Here is a 17,818-nt window from a genome sequence, read left to right on the forward strand (position 1 = left end):
TACTTACATTGCCCAAGAAGTCTTGTGGAATTCCGAGAATTCAAGAGGCTAGACCTGGAAAAATGGAGCAACAAGAGTAAGGAAATAACAAGCTGTGGGCCAGCAAGATGACTTAGTGAGTAAAGGTGCTTGTGCCAACCTGAGAACCCAAGTTCAATACCAGAACTTGGTAGAAGGCGAGAACAGACTGTCAAAACTTGTCCTCTGATCTCCACCTCTGTAGCATGGTATGTAAGCATAAACACCAGCACACACACACACACACACACACACACACACACACACACACACATTTAATAATAAAAAATTTTGCCAGGTGGTGGTGGCGCGTGCCTTAAGTTCCAGCACTCAGGAGTTCCACAGAGGCAGGAAGATCTCTGGGAGTTCCAGGACAGCCAGGACTGTTACACCGAGAAACTCTGTCTTGAAAAACCAAAAACAACAACAATACATTTTTTTGGAAGAAATGACAAGCTATGGCAGGGAAGTCACATTGTGACCAGTCCCTCTGGCCCTCCACAGCGCTATGGATCAGCTTCCTTCACCTGTAGGAGGCTAAACTCCGACCCTCATTACTGAGGTCACCCTCCCAGACAGCAGCAAAAGCTGATTTGTGCCTGAGAACTGTAAATGCATATCTAAGCCCCCGCCCCCCCCACCATACACACACACAACATGCCACTCACACGGCGTCTCAGATGCCGGAGTCTGGACTACGGATGGGGGAGGTTCTCTTTTGTAGCTCAGAAATTCTCTGATCTCAGTGAGTTCCAAGAGGATTTTTGTTCTCTAACAACTGTTGGTCCTTCTTAAAGACGCTGTAAACCTGACTCAGTGAAATTCATCCATCTGTCTAGGCCAGGGGTATCGTGCAACTGATGTCTACTTGCCATGCTCAAAGCCCTGGTTCAGCCCCCAGCTTTAATAAATATAATGATAATAATAATAATTTAGCTTAAAGAGGGCTGGAGAGACGGTTCAGGGCACTTACCACGTTTGCAGAGGACTCAGGTTCTGTTCACAACACCCAAGTCAGGCGACTCACAACAGTCTCTAACTCCAGTTCCAAGGGACCGCTGCCTTCTGACCCTCTGGACGCCTGATAAGACTCTTTTTTTTTTTTTAAATCTAGCTGGGCATGGAGGCCCACACTTCCAAGGGTGGAAGGATCAGTGGTTCGAGGTGCTTCCTGGACTGGAGCGATTGCGCACTGGGTAAAATGACCGGCCTTGACGACCTGGTGACCAGATTCAATCCCTGAAACCGACAGAGGAGCAGAGTCTGATCTCCCCAAAGTTGAATTCTGGCCCCTGAAACTTCATGGTGTGCCACACCCCTATGCCCAAACTCTCTAACAATAAAAATAAATAATAATAATAATAACGGAACTTTTTGCCATGCTTGGTGGTATTATGCCCACTGTTATTTTGTAAAAGTTTAAAAATTAGAACAAAAAGGAAAAGGAATTGCGCGAGACAGCATCTGGACCGGGGCAATGGAGCACAAGCCATAGGATGTCCAAGCCATAGTTTATTCCAGCGGTGGAAGAGCGAAAGCGGGGAGACAAGAGGGGGGTAGAGAGAAGAAAGGGTAAGAGAAGAGTGAAGGAGCGTGAGAGTGAGGGGGAGGACGGCACGTACAGTGAGAGCGGCAGTGGGCGGGGTCTGTCTTTTAAAAGGGTCCTTTGCACCTGCTTGCAGACTCGGTTCTCATGGAACCCTGGGCTGGCCAGAATGCTCTACCTGGGTGCATTCTGCCAGGTGAGGAGGCAGGCCAGTGTAACGCCTGAATCCTTACACCCACAATCCCGTAAGCTTCGTGGTGTTATTTGGGGGGGCAGGATCCCATTCTACTGCCTTGGTTGACCTGGAACGCACTTTGTAGAGCAGGCTGGCCTCGGATTTGCCTGGCTCCTCCTGCCTCTGCCTCCTGGGAGCTGCCGTCGAAGGCATGAGGCATCATGCTCGGCTATCAGCATTTCATAAGTGTCTTTGTGTGGGGAGAGAGAAGACACGAGTATGATAATCGGCTCCGGGCCTTTGTTTTACTCTTTAACCTAGAAATAAATCGCTGAAATCTCTCGTGGTATTCGGAGCATCCCGTATGCGCAACATCTCCCCACAGTTGTGGCAGGAATGTGACTGCTACTCGGACCTTACGTGGTTCCCTCAAGGCGCAGCCCTGCTCCTCTTTCTACCTTATAGGCTAAAGATGTCAGGCCGACTCTCAGGCTAGGGGTGAACTGAAGGGAGGGCGAGAGTAGCCCAGCCGAGAACTCCGCTGTCTCAAAAACTCAGCACCTCAATCAAGGGATAAAGCGATAATTAGGCCTCATTATCATGCAAGGCAGCTTCAGCTAAATTGGAATGTACGGGAGAGACTGAGGGCTGGAGGGAGACAGGCTTTGATGTCTGCGGGGAAGGTTGTGTTTCATTCAGCCATCCAACCAACCAAAACCATGCGGGCTGGAGCAACCCGAAACCCTTGGGATCCTGGCTTAAGGCGGGTGCTGGGCCTGAGTTCTCCGGGAGGGTGTCTGGGTGTGTCCCCGCCTTCTCCATCGCAGACAAGCAGAGCAGAGAGAGTGTGGGTAGCCGATTCTCATGATCAGGGAGAACGTGGCAAAGCTACCGCAGACTTTTTTTTTTAAACCGGGTGAGGGGAGGGAAGGGCTTCTTCTGTGTGTCCCCGAGAGGCCCCAAACTAGCGGCGCAGATGCTGCCGCAGCCCTCAGAGGCTACGAGCTACCGCAGCGTTTACACTCAGTGATGCGGCAGAGAGAAAATGAACTAGGAAAGTAGGTTAATCTCCCACAGAAACAGAAGAGGTGGCAGGTATTTTTTCCCCTAATACACCTTTCACTCTAATTGCTTCAGACTCAGAGCGTGAAGCACAAGGGTTCCTCTCGCCCTCACCTAACCTTTCAACGCTTAGTGAATTTGTTTCCCCATTCCTTTTTTATTTACTTTTCTTTTCTTTAAAAATTTTTTTTTGAGAAAGTCTCACTGTGTAGCCCTAGCTAGCCTGGAACTTGATATGTAGACCAGGCTGGACTTGAACTCAGTTGTTTGCCTGCCTCTGCCTCCCCAGCACTAGCACTGAGGTATGAGCCGCCAAGCCCATACTTGTCTTTTGTTTGCATGTCTGGAGGCAGTGTCTTGTAGCCCAGGCTAGGCCAAAACTCCATCAAATTGAGGCCCAACCCCAAATTCTTTTCTTTGGGGATCAGCAGAATGATGATCACACACCACTAGAAAACACCACCTAGACAAGCTCAGTCTTTCCAGAAACAGCTGCCAGGGAGATGACTCCGAGGGTTAAAGGTCCTTGGGTACAAAGAACAGAGTTCTCTCTGTTGTTCTCTGACTTTCAAATACACATATGTGTATGCACACACACACACACTGAAAAGAAAAAAGAATACAAGAAGGCTGAGTTACTGTGTTTCGTGTACCTACTTACAATTCAAGGTCATTCTCAGCTACATAGAAAATTCCAGGCTGTCTGGGAATATGTGAAAAAAAATTTTTTTTGGTTTTTTTTGAGACAGTGTTTCTCTGTGGCTTTGGAGCCTGTCCTGGAACTAGCTCTTGTAGACCAGGCTGGTCTCGAACTCACAAAGATCTGCCTGCCTCTGCCTCCCAAGTGCTGGGATTAAAGGTGTGCGCCACCAACGCCCGACGATATGTGAAAATCTTATCTAAAATAAAATAATAAGCCCTTAAAACTGTAAAAAAAATAAATGGCAGAGTACATTGTCCATCAGGCTATCCTAAGAAAGTGCCGGTGTTTTAAAGGACTAGGCAGCAGATCAGGAGCAGCCGGAGTTCACAGCCGCATGAAGTACTTGGGGACTGTTGTCAAACAGAAGGTTCTAGCATACAGTTGTTTGTTTCTCCTCTGTGACTGCATGAGCCTCAGGACCTGTCACTTTTGCTTTGTTTTCTGTAGGAAGCAGTACTGATGTCTCAGGCTACAGCCTGATAGCCCCTCCTTCACCCCACCATTCTCCAGGAACTGGGGGAGAAGAACGTTTGCATGGAATGCACGGGCTCTTTTTCTCCCTAGTGGCTCTTGATTTTGGAGAAACACTGTAATCTGTTCTCTGAAATCCCTGAAATGACACTGATAAGAGTGCCCCAGGAATTTCGGATAAATGGATTGCACAACATTGAAATTACCCTTCTTGATAGCTCACTCCGGACAATGTGCATCTGTCTGTGTGCCTGGTTTTGCTGTTTGTTGTTGGTTTTTGAGACTAGGTCTCACCCAGTAGCCCAGGCTAGCCTTTAAGTAGAAACAATCCTCTGCCTCAAACTCCCAAGTGTTGGGATTATAGATGTGGTGTGTCTCATATCTGGAGTTTTGTTTTTACTCAACTTAAAGGGTGGAGGGAGGCATGGGGTGGGGGGAAGAGCCCCAGCAGCTGAGTGTTTTTTAAGTAATAAAATAGCATTCTCCAGAATTTCCAGTAAAACCCCTAAACCGAAGCAGTTCATCCCTGAAATATGTGTGGGATGCTGGGAGCTCCCTGGATTTTCCAGGCAACCCCAGCCCCCTCCCTCCCTACACCCCCGGAAAAAAAAAGCTCCCCAGGAAAAAAAAAAGCAGATGGGTTGCATCTGAACAAATCAAACTCCCTTGGGGCCAGAGCTCATAGCTCTAAATGCTATCAGAGTGAATAGCCAGAAACCTACATTTGGTAAATTATTTATCTTATCTCTGGAACTCGGCAAAGCGTGGGGGAAAGCGGCTTCTGAAGAAGGGTGCTGTCTGTGGGTCCGGACTCCAGCTGGAATTTGGACTTTTACTAGAAAAGGGAAAAGTTCAGAGACCAGTGGGTCGGTAAAGCAATCTTTTTTTTTTAATGGTCAAAGCAAAGCCAAGGAAAACTGACTTCAGAGTTCCGAGGAACAGGTCTGGTTCATGTTTTGTCTACCAGGCTTTGCATTCCTCCTGTGTGAAGAGAATGTCAAGGCACACCAAACCAATAGATAAAAAAGAACCCTGGCAATTCCTTCCAGAACTCTCCATATACTCTTCCTTGGAAAGGACAGCCTAAAGAAAGCTGAGGCAGTGAATGACTCCTAGGGTGAACTTAGTTTCCTGCAGGCTCCTTGCATCTGGTTTTTTTTTTTTTCCCCCCGTAGTTCTGGGTCAGTATCTGGTACCAGTTCCTGGTGTTACAGTTACTGGTTGTGGGGGCACGCATGGAAACCTGCTGATCTGGAGTTCCGAGTGGGGATTCTAGAGTCTGGATTGGTTCTGTGTGATCTAGGCAGTTCCCCTTAGAATAGCATAGAGATTTTTTTTTTTTCCGAGACAGGGTTTCTCTGTGGCTTTGGAGGCTGTCCTGGAACTCGCTCTGTAGACCAGGCTGGCCTCGAACTCACAGAGATCCGCCTGCCTCTGCCTCCCGAGTGCTGGGATTAAAGGCGTGTGCCACCAACGCCAGGCTTAGAGATTGTTTTTATTTTGTTTTGTTTTTGCTTCCAGACAGGGTTTCTCTGTAGGTAGCCTTGGCTGTCCTAGAAATCATTTTGTAGACCAGGCTGGCTTTGAACTCACAGAGATCCACCTGCCTCTGCCTCTCAAGTGCTGGGAGTGTGCCACTGACCCTGCCGTATCGCTTACACTCGGTAGTGTAAGTGTCTCACCTGCTGGTTTTGAGGGCATGAACGGGTCCCGGAGGGCAGCTGAGACTTGGCGCTGTGTGGCAGGGTCGGAGTCCCTGGAGAGAGCCTGGGAGAGGCTGGGTGAAAGTGCAGCCCAGCCGTAGCTGAAGACCCCAGCATTGAGACGCCAGTGAGCACGATGGGCAACCTCTAAGCACAGCCCCAGGTACAGAGGGGAGCCAGCCGGAGCGTAGAGTGCAGAGCTGGAGAAGAGACCCAGGCCCTTTGGAGGAGCCCAGAAGATCATGATTGGGTTCCAGACATTGGATATTGTGGGGTTTTTTCCCCCACTGTTGGAGTTTGGTTTGACTTTGTCCAGATTGTGATGTGCCCTGGCTCTTCCTTCTTGAAGTAAGTACTTTGTAGTTGGAAATGTCTTTGGGCTACCAACTTGCTCCTAAATAAAGACATGGAAGCTTACTAATTATGAATACTCAGTCTAAGCTTAGGCTTGTACATTAGTTCTTTTAACTTAATTTTATCTGTTTCTCTTCATCTACATTTTGCCTGGGGCTTTTTACCTTTCAATCTGTGTGTCCTACTCTCCTGCTTCCTCCGTGTCTGTCTGTCTAGCTACTGGCATGTCCCTTTTCTCCCTCCCTTTCTCTGTCTCTCTCTCTCCCTCTTTCTTTTGAGTCTAAATTCCTCCTCCTACTTACTCTCCCTGCCTGGAAGTTTTGCCTATACTTCCTCCCTGGATATTGGCCAATTGGCCATTCAACTTTTTTTTTTTTTGGTTTTTCGAGACAGGGTTTCTCTGTATTGTTTTGGAGGCTGTCCTGGAACTCACTCTAGAGACCAGGCTGGCCTCAAACTCACAGATATCCACCTGCCTCTGCCTCTAGTGCTGGGATTAAAGGTGTGGGCCACTATGCTTGGCTACATCCCTAAATTTTTTAGTATTGTTTTCAGAGTTTACTTTGCAACAACTTATTGGGAATAAGTGAATGGCTTGGAATTTTAGGCAGAGGTGTCTAGGTGTCTACGCTAAACCCATGCAACACATGACTCTAGAGTGGATACCTTTTTTTTTTTTTTTTTTTTTTTTGGTTTTTCGAGACAGGGTTTCTCTGTGGCTTTGGAGGCTGTCCTGGAACTCGCTCGGTAGTCCAGGCTGCCTCTGCCTCCCGAGTGCTGGGATTAAAGGCGTGCGCCACCAACGCCCGGCTTAGAGTGGATACCTTTTACGTGAAGTAACTCAAATGGTGTAGACCTTGCTTCCAAGCCTCATCGAGGGGAGGGGAGGACCTGCTCTTCCATCATCCTGGAGTATGGCTACCTGCACACCTGAGAAGTTGCCAGGTCATGTGGGACAGGCAGCTGTCCACATGATAATTTGATGGGTTTGAGGAAATCCCCTGCTTAAAATATCTTTCCCCATGGATGGCCTTGGCGATTGCCCTAAATGTATCACTTACCGTTTAGTGCAAGGTGCTGCTGAGAGGTAATTGTTACCCAAGAGTGGACGGAGAGCCGCACTAGCGTTCAATAGTGCTTCCTACATCCCAAGGATTTCACCAGACCTGGTGAAGCAGACACAGGGCAGGTTCCTATTAATTAGGGAGTTTATTCTCCAGCGTCAGAAGTCTGGGGTTCTGGGCCACTCAGGTGAGGGACCTCGAAGAGGACACTGACAGTTACCTTCTGGCCTGATCACAAGACTAGCCCAGGTGATGGAAGGAGAGGGCTCCAGATGTTCCCAAGAGGATTCCAGCATGCTTTGACAGCCTATGTGTCTTTAATTCCAGGACTCAGCAGTCATAGGCAAGCAGATCTCCATGAGTTCAAGGCCAGCCTGGTCCACATAGAGAGCTCCAGGGTTATAATCAGACCGACCCTGTCTCTGCACATAAACATAAGTAAAACGGCTCGCCATAGTGCCGAACAGGTGTAAGCGTTACAGCCAGAACGTCACTGATGGTGCCACTGCGTATGGTTAATTGCCAGGCTAAGTCACCGTGTCCCAAGCGCCTGTGCTGTACCTGGCAATTATTGAATCGTGTCTAGGAGGGGGCTATTATTAGCCTCAATTATAGGCAAGGAAACTGAGTCTTCAGAGGTTCAACTTGTCCAACCTCCAACAGGCTGAGTCAGGACTGGAGAGGGGAGGGGAACCTGAGCCCATGGGAAACAAGAAACAATGACTCCTCAGAGACTTGACAATCAACTATGACCTAGCCCGAGTCATCAAAAAAGGTTGTCCTGTCATAGCCTTGGATGGGACCTGGATTTCAGAGTCAACCTTGCCACCACCCACCCCCACCCCAGGCCTTGCATATGCTTGAGCAAGTAATCTTCATCTGAGTCCAAGAACCTTCCCTCTTCAAAAAAATTATTTGTGCCGGGTGTGGTAGCAAACTCCTTTAATCCAAGCACTCCGGAGGCATAGGCAGGCAGATCTCTGTGAGTTCAAGACCAGTCTGATCTACAAAGCTACACAGAGAAACTCAGTCTCTGAAACAAACATCACACATGCTATGATGAAGGTTCAAAGCTTTTAAAAAAATAAGTGTGTGTGTGTGCGTGCTTGTATGCACGTGCGTGAGCAATGCTCTGTGTGTGCTGTGTATGTTGTATGTCCCTGAAGATGTCCCTGGAGGCCAGAGGATAGCATCAGATTCCCCAGGAGCTGGAGTTAACAGTTGGAAGCCACCATGTGAATGCTAGCAACAGAACTCGGTCCTCTGGAAGAACAGCCAGCGCTCTAACCCTCAGCCGTCTCTCTAGGCGCCTTACTTTTTCATAAGAATTTTGTGGCAGGGTCTCAATGAGTTGCCTTGAATTCGAGGTCCTCCAGCTTCAGCTTATAGAAGAGTTATTAAGAAAGCCCTTAGTGGCCAGGCGTTGGTGGTGCACGCCTTTAATCCCAGCACTTGGGAGGCAGAGACAGGCAGATCTTTGTGAGTTCGAGACCAGCCTGGTCTACAAGAGCTAGTTCCAGGACAGCCTCCAAAGCCACAGAGAAACCCTGTCTTGAAAAACCAAAAAAAAAAGAAAAAAAAAAAGAAAAACATTAATAAAACAAAACAAAACAACCAAACCAAAAAAAAAAAAAAAAAAAAAAAAAGAAAAGCTGCACAGCCAGTAGGCCAACAGCTAGGTTTTGCAAGGATACGTGGGACTTCCGTGGAGAGTCTGAGGTGCGTGGGATTCACCAGCCAGATGGAAAGGAAACGGGACACACAGTACTGAGAGATAACAAGCAACGTGACAGAGTGCAGTAAATATAAACGGGTTAATTTAAGTTGTAAGAGCTAGTTGGGAACAAGCCTAAACTAAGGCCAAGCTTTCATACTTAATAAGAAGTCTCCATGTCATTATTTGGGAGCTGGCGGTCTAAAGAAAATCCAACTACAAGATAGGGTCCTTTGTTGGACAGACTAGCCTTGAACTCCCAGAGATCCACTTTTGTCTGCCTCTACATCTCTGGGTGTAAAAGTGTGGAATACCACACCTAGGGAATCCCAGATATCGGAATACCAGATGCTGAGATTTGAGATTACTGTGAGTTCCAGGCCTACATGAAGACTCTGACCTCTCCCACCCCCAGTCAGGGGTTCACTGTGTAGCTCTGGTTGTCTTGGAACTCTGTAGACCAGGCTGGAGATTCTGTTTTGAACAAAAAAATGAATTAAATAGATAGATAGACAGACAGACAGATGGAACTAGTGAAATGACCTGGAGCTAAAGGCGTTTGTTACCAAACCTGATAACCTGAGGTAGCTTGTCAGGGTCTAGATGATAGGAGAGAAATGACTCCTGAAATCCGTCCTTAGACCTCCACAAGAGCATAGTGGCGCGCCTTTAATCCTAGCATCTGAGAGACAGGCAGGTGGAGCTCTGTGAGTTTGAGACCAGCCTGGTTTATATAGTGAGTTCCAGAACAGCCAGAGCTACATAGGAGATCCTGTCTCCAAAAACCACTACCCCCCACTCCACCAGAAAAAAAAAGGGGGGGCATGGTGGCACACATGAGACTCATGTGCCCAGGCACAAGCATACAATAAACAGATGTAATTAAGTAAATTAGGAGTAATGCAATGCAGTATTCCCAGCATTTAGGAACAAGGCTGTGAACTGGATGGCAGTCTGCGTTACAGAATGCAACCCTGTATCAAAAGCCAAAACAAAATAACAAAAACAAAAAGGCAAGCAGATGGTCGCCACTGCTGCCGCCTCAGTTTCTGATCTTGTGGTTCTGGAGTAGCCCCAAAATTTGCATTTCTGACAGGCTTCCAGGTGCCAGGGCTCCCAGGGCCACACAGTTTCAGAACCTCCCCTTGTGACCCTGTGACTGGTGCGAAGCTGGCAGGTGTGCAGAATGGAGAAAGGCCATTTTCCATACTCGTGGCGAGGAGACGTCTGGAAAGTCCCCATGCACCTGAAAATTCCCCAGAAAAAGTTTTGGTTATCGAAGCACTCCAACCTGTAAACAGGTTACCGGAAGCCTGCTTTGCCTCTATACCATGAACGCGGCCCTTGGCAAAGACAGCCTGTCATTACCAGTGCTATCCTGGTGAGGATCGAAGCAACCTGTGCCAGCAACCAAGTCAGCGTGGCATCACGACGGCCACAGAACTTTGACAAGTCACTAGCGTCTCTGAGACTTGGTATTAGTCATCTATATAGCAGAGAGCAGATGACTGTGTGTGTGTGTGTGTGTGTGTGTGTGTGTGTGTGTGTGTGTGTGTGTGTGTGTGTGCACATGGGATGCCTGCAGAGGTCGGAGGACAACCTCGGGTGTAAGTGCTTACCTTCCACCCTGAGTCACGCCCTGTCTTGTATTTGCTTCAGGCAGTCTCGTCTTGGAATGTCCTGTCTCCACTCCCATCTCTCCATAGGAGAACTGACTGGGATTACAGACATAACTCCCTTGCCCAGCTTTATGTACATTCCAGAGATTTGATCCCAGGTCCTAGTTATCTCCTCAGCACAGATGAGTAGTTCTTTTTTTGTTTGTTTGTTTGGTTTGGTTTGGTTTTGTTCTAGACAGGGTGTCTTTGCAGCTTTGGAGGCTGTCCTGGAACTCGATCTGTATACCGGGCTGACCTCGAATTCACAGAGATCTGCCTGCCTGACCCTGCCTTCCGAGTGCTGGGATTAAAGGCACGCCACCACTGCTGAGTGAGCAGTTTTTCAGTTGTCCTAATAGCTCTCAATCTTTAGGAGTCTGTATGTGTGTGTACATAAAAAAAAAAAGGCCATGAAACAGATACAGGGACCATGATTTATTTCTTCTACCTTCCTTCCAGCTTCCCAGAATTTAGGGCAATACCTTGAACTTTGTAGCCATTCAGTATTAGTAATTTCCTCATTTTGTCAAAGTTAGACAGTACCAGCACAAGGCACAGGAGAGTAACTTCTTATTTTTTGAGACAGGGTCTCACTATGTAGCTCTGGCTAGCCTCCCATTCACTCTGTAGGCCAGGTTGGTCTCAAACTCACAGAGATCCGCCTGCCTTTGTCCCCAGAGTGCTTGGATCAAAGGTGTGCACCATCACCACCTGGCAAGGCAAATATCTATTATTTATTCTTTGATAATGTCATACATGCAAACACAATGTATCTTGATCATATGCATCCGAATCCCTGTTTCAGTTCTCCCAGGCTCCTGGCCCATGTTGTGTATTTTTTGTTTTATTTATAATTGCTTTCTGCCAGTGTGCTGACTGGTCTGGTAGGCTTGATCTTACGTAGATCTTGTGCAGGTAGCCGTAGCCGTAGTGCGCTCATGAGTACAACTGTCATGTCCTGCTGAGAGGACAGCATTTCTAGGCTCTCCTGTCCATCCATCAGCCTTGGTGGTTGGTTGGTGTAGATGTCCAGTTTAGGGCTGAGCACTCAGCAGCCACTTCTCAGCACTTTAACCGGTGTGAGCTCTGCATTAGCTGCTGCCTACGGCATAGAGAAGCTTCTCTGGCCAACATTCGACACTCTCGCTTTGGGCAGCCAATTTCCCGTGACACATCTCACACATAGTAACTTCAGTGTTCTCTTTTCCTTCCTCCTCCTCCTCCTTTAAAACAGGGTCTCACTGTGCAGATCTGATTTTCCTGGAACTCCTTACATAGGCCAGGCTGGCCTTGAACTCACAGAGATCTAAGTGCCTATGCCCTCCTCTGCTGGGATTACAGGGGTTGCTTTTGCACTGACCAGGACCAGGGTATCAACCCATGGCCTGACATGTGCCAGACCAGTAAGTACTCTAGCATGAAGTCAGTTCTCAGCCCATTTTTGTGTTGTACTAGGTGCTATTCCTCTTAGGCGCAATATTGTCTTTCATCTATTATCTCACGTTCTGGGTCTCTAGAATGTACCCCTATGCTGTCTGTTATCTGAGTGAGCCTTCTAACACACAGTGACACCCCAGGTATCTCCCAGAAACGAATGACGGCTTGCATCTTTGTCACCTATGGTCCTTGGGTAACTTATTTCATTTTCTAGGTATTCTGGTAATTAGGAGAATTAGAGAAAAATATGCACATGTGTGCCATATGGATGTGCATGAATATGCATGTGCCATATGTGTCATAGAAAATGGTTAATTAGCACACAGCTAATATTAGATAGCAGCTGGACATGGCAGTGTATACCTGTAATCCAGTGACAATGACAGGGGAGGCTAAGGCCAGAATAGTGCATGCAGTAAATTCAAGGGCAGGCCGGGCAGGGCAGTGGTGGTGCACCCCTTTAATCCCAGCACTTGGGAGGCGGAGGCAGGCGGATCTCTGTGAGTTTGAGACCAGCCTGGTCTACAAGAGCTAGTTCTAGGGAAGTCTCCAAAGCCACAGAGAAACCCTGTCTTCAAAAACAAACAAACAAAAAAAAAAAAAGGAAAAAAAAGTTCAAGGCAGGCTGGTCTACATAATGATGTCCAGGCCAACAAGAATTTGGTGAGACCCTATCTCAAGCTCTCACCCTCTAAAAAAGGTACATTTTATTTGTTTGTTTCTTTAGACGGGGTCTGGTATAGCTCAGGCTGTGAATGAACTCCCTGTGTAGCCAGAGATAATCTAAAACTCCTGATCCTCCTGCCTCTACCTCCTAAGTCTAGGATCGAATTCATGCACCACCATACCAGGCATAGGTAGTAGTTTTGAGTAGACCACACCTGTTCCTCTAGGCCTGTGCTTTAGGAAACTGGCCATCTTTTTATTCATTTATTTATAGTTATTTATTTCTAGTGTTGGGAAAAGAACCCAGGGCCTGTACATGCTATGCAAGAGCTCTTTATCATTGAGATAGTCCCACCAGCCTGGAATCTGGAAATAAATTTATGCAAGTACTTTTTTTTATTTTTGAGATAGGGTCTCTCCATGTAGACCAGGCTGCCATTAAACTCACAGATCTCCACCTGCCTGGGCATCCCGAGTGCTGAGACCAAAGGTGTGAGCACAAATTTTGGAGTCTGTCCTGGAACTCACTCTGTAGATCAGGCTGGCCTCGAACTCACAGAGATCTGCCTGTCTCTGCCTCCGGAGTGCTGGGATTAAAGGCGTGTGCCACCAAAGCCCGGTTTAGCCTTTTGAATTCTGGGATTAGCAGTACAAATAATTGCTGAGAGGGTTTGTGTGTGTGTGTGTGTGTGTGTGTGTGTGTGTGTGTGTGTGTGTGTGTTTGGAGACAGGGTTTCTCTGTGTATCTCTGGCTGTCCTGGAACTTGCTCTGTAGACCAAGCTGGACTCACAGGGATCTGCCTGCCTCTGCCTTTCCAGTGCTGGGATCAAAGGCGTGGGCCACCACCCGGCTGTGCGTTTTAGATGAAGTGGCCGAAGTGGTCAGGAAGAGGAGTGAAGACCCGGCGACCTCAAACCAGCCGGAAGGAAACACAGTGAACTCATGACTGGCTGTTTGCCAGCTTACTTCCCATTCATAAGGATGATCTCAGATACGACGCTGACCGACCAAGTGGCTGTCTTTTCTGGCCCTTTCTGTTTAGCTCAAGCTGGCCTAGAACTCCTGCTCTTCCCACTTCAGCCTCGGTGACTGCTGGGATCACAAGCAGGTGCCACCATGCTCCAGCCACATGGCTCCTGAAGACTGAGAGTTGTTAGGACAATTAAAGAGCTGCTTGCCCGGGGCAGTGGTGTGGCTCAGCACTCAGGAGGCAGAGGCAAGCGGATCTCTGTGAGTTCGAGGCCAGCCTGGTCTACAGAGCAAGTTCCAGGACAGCCTCCAAAGCCACAGAGAAACCCTGTCTTGAAAAACCAAAAAAAAAAAAAAAAAAAAACACTCAAATGCACCACTTTCATAAAACAAAAACAAAAGCCCACAAAACAAAACAAGCTGCTTCAAACTGTCTGACTGTGCTGGCTGTGCTGAGATGGGCCTGTTTATAGTAGCTTCTCACCTAAAATGAGAAGCAAAACAGAGTTGTAAAAGAGGAAGTATACACTGAAAAGTAAGTTTAAGTTTCTCCAAGCGATCGAGTGGGTTAGTGGCTGTCTTTGTTGTCATTTGGGTTTCAAGCACTCTGGGCACTGACCAAAATGTGGGCTGGTATTTAAAAGATGACTTGAGCTGGCGATCTTCTGTCTCTCCTTCCTTAAAGAAAGTCAGCTGACTTTTTCACTTCTCACATACTATAGCTGGACTCCAGGACATCCTACAGATCCCCACTCTGGCTTTCTGCTTTTGCTTTATTTTTTCGGTTTTTTTTTTTTTTTTTTTTTTTGGTTTTACGAGACAAGGTTTCTCTGTATTGTTTTAGAGGCTGTCGGTCCAGCCCAGCCTCGAACTCACAGAGATCCACCTGCCTCTACCTCCTGAGTGCTGGGATTAAAGGCATGCGCCATCAACGCCCAGCCCATAGAATACCTTCTAACTTAAAAAAATTAATTCATTATTATTATGTGTGTGTGTGAGCACGCATGTGTGCACGCAGATCCCTGTGAAGGTCAGAGGACAATTTTATGGACTCAGTTCTCTCCTTCCACCAGGAATAGCTTCAGTGATCAAATGCCCTGCGACCGCAGTTTTCCTCATCAAATGCCCTGCGACTGCAGTTTTCCTCATCCAGTGCTTGTACATGCTGAGTCATCTTGTCCTCATCCAGTGCCTCTGTCTGCTGGGTCATCTAGATGGCCCACCTCTTCCAGTTTAGGCAGTGCTTGGGATCAAATGCAGGACTTCAAAGGTGCCAGGCAATTACTCCAGCGACTGAGCCCAGGGCCCCACCCTCACCTTTCTTATTTCTTACTCCTCCCCCCACCCCCACAGGGTTTCTCTGTGTAGCCCTGGCTGTCCTGGAACTCACTCTGTAGACCAGGCTAGCCTCCTCGAACTCAGAGCTCCTCATACCTCTGGCTCCCAGTACTAAAGGCAGGCACTACCACACCCATCCAGCCTAGGGTAAGTTTTTTTGTAAGAGGGAAGTAAATCGGGCAGATATTAATTACTTCTACTGAATTAACTTAAAAACCTTAACAAGAAAAAGTCGCTGGATGACAGTAGCGCACGCCGTTAATCCCAGCACTCGGGAGGCAGAGCCAGGCGGATCTCTGTGAGTTCGAGGCCATCCTGGTCTACAGAGTTCCAGGACAGCCTACAAAAGCAATACAGAGAAACCCTGTCTTGAAAAACAAAAAATAAACAAAGCTCGTATGGCTGTCCCTTCAAACTTCCTCCTACACTTCTCTGATTACAGACATTGCTGTTCAACCTTTGACACAAACTTGGTTAAATCTATCTTATGGAAATGACCTATGGGTCATTTTGATTAGTGTCTAGCTTAGTGACAGCAAAAGCTACTCTTTGCCCGAAACTTTGGCTTTCGCCTTCTTTTTGTTTCCGGAACCAAGTGTCATTTTATTATCAGGGTGAGTGTTCTGATTCTTTGTTAGTCTTCTCCATTCCCGCTCCCCCCTTCTTCCCCCCCAGGGTTGATTAGGTAGCCCGGGCTGACCTGGAACTTACCGTTGGCTCGCCTTGGCACCAGAGTGCTGGGATTACATGTGTTACCACACCCAACCAATAATTCATTATCTTTTAAAGTAGGTTCTTTTTTCCCTCGTGTTTCTTTTTAATATTTTAAATTAAGTGGGGGGGGGTTGTAAGGGAGCAGGACTGTGTGAGGGTAGGAACCTGAAGGGACCAGGACAGGACTTAGGGTCACTGGAAGCTAGCGTTCCGGGGGGATTTGATCCAGCAGACTTGTGTGTGTTCAGGGAACGAAACTCAGATGACTCCAAAAGAGGAGTGATTGCTGTTAACAGCTGAGCCATCTTTTCTCCGATCCTCACTTGGGGGGAATTCGAGGACCCTGGGGAATCAAACTCTGCTTGCACCTTCACCTACAAAGCCAACTCCCTTGCCCTTATCCAGTATTTTACCTTTGGACCCTTCTAGGTGTAGGAACATTCCAGCACCAAGTCCCAAGGGTTGTCCCTCTGACCTCCACATACTCACTGGGATGTGCACCCATGCCCCTTTGACCCACAGAAATGTAATAATAATAGTGGTAATAATAAAATGACTCCACCAATCTCTTTTCCTGTTGCTATCACAATTGGCATTGTTGCTGTCATCATAGCTGGCTTTTGTCAGGAGTTGGAGCGGTGTCTGGAGCAAGGATTCTCACATACGGGCTTCCCTTCGCTTCTTACAGCAAGGAGGTGGGAAATCCTATCTGCAAACGGCCATCTTCATAGCCACCAGGTACCACTTCCCAGGACTGAGAGCAGCCTATTTGAATCTTTTAGTTTATTTTTTTCTCACCTTCTTCATTTTTCCTGAGTCCACTTAAACGTATTGGGCTTTTGTTGTTGTTTGCCCTGTTTGGGGATGAAACCCAGAAATGCTAGGTGAGTGTTTATCATTGAGCTATGGTATCAGCCATAAGTCTGGCTTTACTATATAGCTCAGTTTGGCAATCTCCTGCCTCAGCCTCCCAAGTGCTAGGCTTATGTGTATGAGCCACTATCCCTGGTTCATAAATTGATCTTAATCATGACCTTTGAGTCATATTCTTTCTTGTCTATCAGTAACTGATGGGTGAAAGGTGGGCATGGTGGGACAAGCTTGTCTTGTAGACTGGAAGGCCGAAGGGAAAGAATTGTCTGAGACTCACTTGTGCTCTGGAGTCTACAGCGATATATTCAGGAGTGCAAGAAAAGCCGGGTGACTGGAATTAAAGGCGTGAGCTACTACCCAGCTGACTTTTTTTTTCTTTTTTGAGCTGGGTGGAGGTGGTGCACGCCTTTAATCCCAGCACTCCTGAGGCAGAGGCAGGCGGATCTCTGTGAGTTCCAGTACAGCCTGGTCTACAGAGCAAGTTCTAGTACAGCCAGTGTTACACAGAGAAATCCTGTCTGTCAAAAAAAAAAAAAAAAAAAAAAGTAGAAAATATAAACTAAGTGAAGTGAGGAGATGATAGAAAAAAATTAGCAAACAGGAAGCTTTTTTGTTTTAAGACAAGATCTTGTGTATCTCCGGCTAACTTTGAACTTTTCTTCCTTTCTTTTTTTTTCAGGACAGGGTTTCTCTATATTGCTTTGGAGGTTGTCCCGGAATTTGCTCGGTAGACCAGGCTGGCCTCGAACTCACAGAGATCTGACTGCCTCTGCCTCTCGAGTGCTGGGATTAAAGGCGTGCACCAGCCACCAACGCCCAGCTGACTTGGAACTTTTGATCCTTCTTTCTCTACCTCCTGTGTGCTTGGATCCTCCATGCCTGCTGCCATCCATATACGAAGTGACAGATCAAACCCAGGGTTTCACGTATGCCAGGCAAGCAAGCACTCCGCCTGCTGAGCTGCATGCCCAGCCCAGACAGACTTTTTTTAATGACCCCACATGACTGTCAGATGAGTGGAAGGCACAGGGAATGAACGCTTGGAGTTTGTTCAGCAAAGATGTGGAAGTACATTTGCCTCCCTCGTTCAGAAGGCAAGGCTTTGAATAAAGAGAGAGGATTGGAGTATGGCTCAGTGCCAGGCTGTGCAGGTACCACCCCGGACTTACTTCCCAACATCCTACACCTTTAAAAGAGGGTGGGGCACTTCCAGGACAGGAGGCACAAAGTCTGGAATAAGCGTTTGCTAGGGTAGTGGAAACAGTTCTGTTTGGACAGAGCCGAGGCCTGGTGGAGGAAATTAAAGACCTGGAGGCATCCTGGGGCTTTTTTTTTTTTTTTTTTTTTTTGGT

The 17,818-nt window shown here is 47.4% G+C and overlaps 2 long non-coding RNA genes across 5 annotated transcripts; one reads left to right on the top strand and one right to left on the bottom strand.

The window, feature by feature from the left end:
• Positions 1 to 4,722: 4,722 nt before the first annotated feature.
• Positions 4,723 to 16,068, bottom strand: LOC110343675. 4 transcript variants are annotated; one of them, XR_005871448.1, is made up of 5 exons: positions 16,007 to 16,068; positions 7,317 to 7,518; positions 7,094 to 7,198; positions 5,658 to 6,072; positions 4,850 to 4,956 (listed from the first exon to the last, which is right to left on the bottom strand). It is a non-coding gene; the product is annotated as an uncharacterized LOC110343675 (long non-coding RNA). The 4 variants fall into 4 exon arrangements; XR_005871449.1 differs by lacking the exon at positions 16,007 to 16,068 and adding an exon at positions 7,658 to 8,154; XR_002385986.2 differs by lacking the exons at positions 4,850 to 4,956; positions 16,007 to 16,068 and adding an exon at positions 4,723 to 4,810 and having other exon boundaries at positions 7,317 to 8,154.
• Positions 16,069 to 16,182: 114 nt separating this feature from the next.
• On the top strand, positions 16,183 to 17,591 carry LOC121134270. The gene is made up of 2 exons (XR_005871339.1): positions 16,183 to 16,331; positions 17,146 to 17,591. It is a non-coding gene; the product is annotated as an uncharacterized LOC121134270 (long non-coding RNA).
• Positions 17,592 to 17,818: the final 227 nt, after the last annotated feature.

Source organism: Mesocricetus auratus, unplaced genomic scaffold (assembly GCF_017639785.1).
Source record: "Mesocricetus auratus isolate SY011 unplaced genomic scaffold, BCM_Maur_2.0 Super-Scaffold_100027, whole genome shotgun sequence".
Classification (NCBI taxonomy): domain Eukaryota; kingdom Metazoa; phylum Chordata; class Mammalia; order Rodentia; family Cricetidae; genus Mesocricetus; species Mesocricetus auratus.